Source organism: Solanum pennellii, chromosome 4 (genome assembly GCF_001406875.1).
Source record: "Solanum pennellii chromosome 4, SPENNV200".
In the NCBI taxonomy this organism is placed as follows: domain Eukaryota; kingdom Viridiplantae; phylum Streptophyta; class Magnoliopsida; order Solanales; family Solanaceae; genus Solanum; species Solanum pennellii.
In genome coordinates, this window is record NC_028640.1 from 25,747,640 (window position 1) to 25,753,978 (window position 6,339).

The following is a 6,339-nucleotide window of genomic DNA, read 5'->3' on the forward strand; positions in this document are numbered from 1 at the left end:
GGTGGGTCGGTGGGGGTCAGAGATCGGATAAAAAAATAAAAATTTAAAAAATTGAATTTTTTTTTAAAAATTGTTGTTTTCCAAAAAAAAAAAGTAATTTAAAGTTGGAGGAGAGTTTTGGAAAATGTTTTCCTTAATTTTTGAAGGGAAGTCGTTTTTCTTATTTTTGAGGAAATTGAGTTGATTTGGAAAACATTTTCCATAACTTTTGTCTCAACCAAACCAAACACACTATATTTCTTACTTTCGTACTGATTGTCCAGTTTTGGCATTGTCTACTTTTTTAAAATAAAAAAAATCATTGTAAGGGGTGGGGTTGGGGTGAACCCCAGAGACTCACGTGGGTCCATCCCTGAGTATGCTACATTAAAAATGATCAACACCCCTGAAGATGGCTGATGCCTTTATTTCATTTGCACTTGGAAAATTGGGTGATTTCCTCAGTCAACAAATCTCAGAGATGAAGTTAGATGGCTGAGAAATGAGCTGCTCTTCATACAACCTTTCCTTAAAGATGCAGAACTAAAGCAATGTGGAGATCAAAGAGTTGGAGAATGGGTATTTCAGATCAACTCTATTGCTAATGATCTTGTTTCTATACTCGAGACTTACACCTTTGAGGCTGGTAAATGTGCTAGTTGTCTCAAGGCTTGTGCTTGCATATGTAGGAAGGAGAAGAAATTATACAATGTCGCCAAGGAGATCAAATCACTCAAGAAATGAATCATGGATATCTCTCGCAAACAAGACACTTATGGTATTACAAATATCAATAGTAATGCTGGAGAAGGGCCAAGTAATTAGGTTGCAACATTGAGAAGAACTACCTCATATGTGGATGACCAAGATTACATTTTTGTTGGCTTTCAGGATGTTGTACAAACATTGCTAGCTCACCTTCTCAAAGCAGAGCCTCGTCGAAGCGTCCTCTCCATTTATGGGATGGGGGTTTAGGCAAGACCACTCTTGCCAGAAAACTTTACATTAGTCCTAATATTGCCTCTAGTTTCCCTACACATGCTTGGATATGTGTTTCTCAAGAGTACAACACCATGGATCTTCTTAGGAATATCATAAAATCCCTTCAAGATCGCACCAAGAAAACTCTAGATTTGTTGGGAAGGATGATAGAAGGAGATCTAGAAATTTATCTTCGTGATCTATTAAAAGAACACAAATATCGTTGTGGTGGTTGATGATGTATGGCAGAAAGAAGCATGGGAGAGTTTGAAAAGAGAATTCCCGGATAGCAAGAATGGAAGCAGAGTCATTCTTACCACGCACAAAAGGGAAGTCGCTGAAAGAGCAGACGACAAAGGTTTTGCTCATAAAATTAGTTTCCTAAGCCAAGAAGAAAGTCGGGATATCTTTTATAGGAAACTACTTGACGTTCGAGCAATGGTTCTAGAAATGGAAACTCTAGCCAAGGATATAGTGGAAAGTGTAGAGGCTTCCCTCTTGCAATTCTTGTATTGAACGGACTACTTTCGCATAAAAAAGGGGCTAAACGAATGGCAAAAGGTAAAAGATCACCTTTGGAAGAACATTAAAGAAGATAAATCTATTGAAATCTCTAACATACTATCATTAAGCTACAATGATTTGTCAACTGCTCTCAAACAGTGTTTTCTCTACTTTGGTATTTTTCCATAAGATCAAGTGCTCAAGGCTGATAACATAATATGGTTGTGGATGGTCGAGGGTTTCATACCCATAGGAGAAGAAAGAATGGAGGATACCGTTGAAGGCTTCTTGAATGAGCTTATAAGACGAAGCTTGGTTCAAGTGGCTCAAAATTTTTGGGGAAGAGTTACTGAATGTAGGGTTCATGATTTACTCCATGATCTTGCGATACAAAAGGCATTGGAGGTAAACATCTTTTACATATATGATCCAAAAAGTCACTCCATATCCTCTTTATATATCAGACATGTCATTCATAGTCAATGAGAAAGGTACCCCTCACTTGATCTTTCTAACTTAAAGTTGAGGTCACTTATGTTCTTCGATCCAGATTTTCGTAAGATGAGTCTTATAAACTTCAGGAGTGTGTTCCAACATCTATATGTGTTGTACTTGGAGATGTGTGTTGACAATATGTCTATTATATTAGTACCTGATGCCATAGGAAGTTTGTACCACCTCAAGTTCTTAAACTTGAGAGGTATCAATTGTTAGGATCGAAGCCACACACACACACTTGATGAATGAAGAACACAAGAACTTTCGAGAGAGAGATGAGAGATCTAGAGAGAGAAAGAGAGAAACCAATATTTCGTGGTAACACCCGTGGGTAAACTTCCTCGGCGGTGGGTATATATTAATTATACAGAGTATGAACAGTTACAGAGAATAAATAGAGAATGAACATTAATATATGACAGTACATCAAATATTAATCAGGCTCCACAACCTAACAATTCTCCCACTTGGAGACTAATTCAGTCATCAAAAAAATACATTCTCAAAAAAAAAATCTCTTCATCATCAACATCTTTATCGCACTGCAACATCTGTAGCAACAACTACAGAAGACCAACCGAGGTTTTGCATAACCACAGTTTCCCAACATCAACACATTTCGTCAACATGTATGTCGGGTTCTTTGCACCCTCTATCTTCTCCAAGCACATATCACCATCCTCCACTGCACTGCAAGTGAAATGGTACCGCCTTCTGATGTGCTTTGTCTTCGAATGATAGACTGGATTTTTCACCAGCTGTATGGAACTCTGGCTATCTGAGTAAAGAATCTTCTAGATCTTCTTCTTGCCCAATTCCTCCAGATAATCTGCCAGCCATATCATCTCTTTCCCAGCTTCAGCTATTGCCACATACTCAGCTTTAGTAGATGAAAGAGAAACACACTTCTGAAGCCTGGACATCCAACTCACTGTTGTTCCACCTATGGTGTAAATGTACCCGGATGTACTCTTGCTCGAGTCCACATCCCCACCAAGATCAGCATCCACAAAACCCTGTAAAGTCACCTTGCCTTTGCCAAAACAAAGTGATGTACTGGATGTACCTCTCAGATATCTTAGAAGCCACTTCACAGCTTTCTAATGCTCTTTACCCGGGTTCGCCATGTACCTGCTTACAAATCCCGCTACATGTGCTATATCAGGTCTAGTGCAGACCATAGCATACATCAAACTCCCAACTGTTGAAGCATATGGAACAAGTGTCATATGCTTACGCTCCTCGGCTGTCTTGGGTGACTGCTCCTTTGACAATTTGAAGTGATTTGTCAATTGAGTAGTCCTGGGTTTACCATCATTAACCCTGAATCTTCTCAACACCTTCTAAATGTACGACTCCTGAGATAGATTTAAAATGCCAGTAGATCTATCCCGAGAAATCCTTATCCCCAAAATCTGTTTCGCTGGACCCAAATCTTTCATCTCAAACGCTGCAGACAACCTTGTCTTCAGATTGTTAATCTCCCTCATACTAGATCCTGCAATCAACATATCATCCATATACAAAAGTAGAAACACATATGAATCAGTGTATTTCTTGAAGTAACAACACGGATCCTTTTTTGCTTTGCAGAATCCACTCTTGGTCATGAAGGAGTCAAACTTCTTGTACCACTGCCTTGGTGCTTCTTTAGTCCATACAAGCTCCTGGTGAGCTTGCACACCATGTGTTCCTTGCCTGGAACCACAAATCCTTCAGATTGCTGCATATCGATCTCTTTGTCCAAATCTCCATGTAAAAACGCTGTTTTTACATCCATTTGCTCTAGATGCAAATTCTCCGATGCAATAATACTCAATAGAATTCGAATAGAGGTTAACTTCACAACAGGAGAAAATATTTCAGCATAATTAATACCTTTCCTTTGTGAATATCCTTTTACCACTAAACGAGCCTTGAACCTTCTTTTGCCATCTGGTTTAGTATTGATTCTGAACACCCACTTGTTCAGCAAAGCTCTCTTCCCTGCAGGTAACTCAGTCAACACCCATGTGTCGTTCTTCTCAAGTGACCTCATCTCATCATCCATGGCTTTCTCCCACTTGATCGAATCCTCCACCTGTAGGGCCTCATCAAGAGACTCTAGTTCCCCCTGATCAGTCAGCAATAGATAGTGTAATGAAGGTGAATACCTATCTGGTGCCCTGATGGTTTTCGATGATCTCCTCAACACCTGCTCAGGCGTATCTTGCTCCACTTTAGATTCTTCAGTAGGAGTTGGTTGAGTATCTGCTTCAACATCTCTGGGGTTACTCTTCTCCAACTCAACCTCAACTCCCACTTGCTTTGTAATCTCTAGAACCTTCTGCTCTCTGTCCTTGTACAGGACAGACTCATCAAATGTCACGTCACAATGTCTCAGGATCTTTCTGTTCTTGTCATCCCAAAACTTATAACCAAACAAATCAGAACCATAGCCTATGAAGTAACACATCACAGTCTTGGCTCAAGCTTGTCTCTCTTTTCTAGATCAACATGAACATAAGCAGTGCAACCAAAAGTCCTCAAGTGTGAGTACTTGAGTTCTTTTCCTATCCACACCTCCTCTGGAATCTTGAACCCTAAAGGAACTGATGGTCCCCTGTTGATCAAGTATGAAGTTATGCTCACAGCATCCGCCCAAAATGTTTTGGGCAGCCCACAGTGTATCCTCATACTCCTTGCACGCTCATTCAATGTTCTGTTCATCCTCTCAGCAATTCCATTCTGCCTTGCCTTGCAAGGAACTGTTCTCATCAATCTGATTCCCTCAGCTGCACAGAATGCCTTGAACTCTGATTTGTCATACTCTCCTCTATTATCAGACCTTAGGCATTTGATTTTTAAACCGGTCTGATTCTCATCTTTAGCTTTCCACTTCTTGAAAGTTGCAAACACATCTGACTTATGCTTCAAGAAGTAAACCCATACCTTCCTGCTAGAATCATCATTGAAGGTAACATAGAATCTGGATCCTCTAAGTAATGATACTGGATATGGTCCCCAAACATCTGTATGGACCATTTCCAACCGCACTTTCTTTGGCTCTCTAGGAGTCTTTGTGAAGCTTACTCTTTTCTATTTGCCCATAACAAAACTCTCACAAAGATCCATATCAACATACTTCAGGCTCTCTAATGCTCCTTTTGCAGCCAGCATCTTCATTCCTTTAGCACTCATGTGTCCAAGTGTGTTATGCCATAAACATGAACCGGAAGCACTTTCAGCAACAATGGCCATGTTAATACACCCTGCAGTGGTGTACACGGTTCCAGATTTGGTGCCACGAGCTACTACCATACCAACTTTCACAATCTTCCACGAACCTTTCCCAAACTCTGCTGCATATCCCGTGCTATCCAACTGACCAACCGAGATCAGATTTTTCTTGAGCCCATGAATATATCTGGCATCCTCCAATGTCAACTGGTTTCCCGAGGGGGTCTTTATGAAAACATCTCCCTTTCCTTCAATCTCTAAGGCTTTATTGTCAGCAAGATACACCTTTCCGAAATTTCCAAATTTGAAATTTCGGAACAACTCCTTGCTTGGAGACGAATGGAATGATGCACCTTAATCCAAAATCCATGATTCAACCGGGCTGTCAACACTAAGTATTAGAGCATCCCCAATGTCCTCTGCTGAATTTACCGAATCATTGTCATCTCCAGATTTCTGATTCTGTTTCTTCTTTGGCTTTGTACAGCTCGTCCGAAAGTGCCTTTTTTCTCCATAGTTCCAACAAGTCACGTTTGATCTGTTCGGAGATTTTCCTTGATTCTTTGATTTTGATCGACCATGTTGATTTTGGCCTTTCATCTTACTTCTCCCCCTTCAATCAACGCTGAGAGCACTGCCCGATGAATCTCCCACTTTTCGTTTGCGAATACTTCCACTAAGAACAACATCACGGATTTTATCAAACTTCAATTTCTCAGATCCACGGCAACTGCTAATCACAGCAACAACAGTATCCCAAGACTCGGGCAGAGATGACATCAAAATCAATGCCTTAATTTCATCTTAAAAATTAATATTATAGAACTGAGTTGACTCACAATCATATTGAACTCTTTATATGATGAGCAACAGATCCATTCTCAGACATCTGTAAATTGAACAATCTACGCATCAAATATATCTTGTTCATCGCCGATGGTTTTTCATACATGTTTGACAGTGCCTTCAACAGATCGGACGTAGTCTTCTCCTTCACGATATTGAACGCCACATTTCTTGACAAAGTCAACCGGATCAACCCTAGAGCCTGGCATCCTTGAGATTTCTCTGCTCCTCCGTCATGGATTCAAGCTTTACCCCGGTCAACGGTTCGTGAAGATCTTTCTGGTACAGATAATCTTTGATCTGCATCTTCCA

The 6,339-nt window shown here is 40.3% G+C and overlaps 1 pseudogene; it reads left to right on the plus strand.

The window, feature by feature from the left end:
• Positions 1 to 391: 391 nt before the first annotated feature.
• Positions 392 to 2,178, plus strand: LOC107016628 (annotated as a pseudogene).
• The last annotated feature ends 4,161 nt before the right edge of the window (positions 2,179 to 6,339 follow it).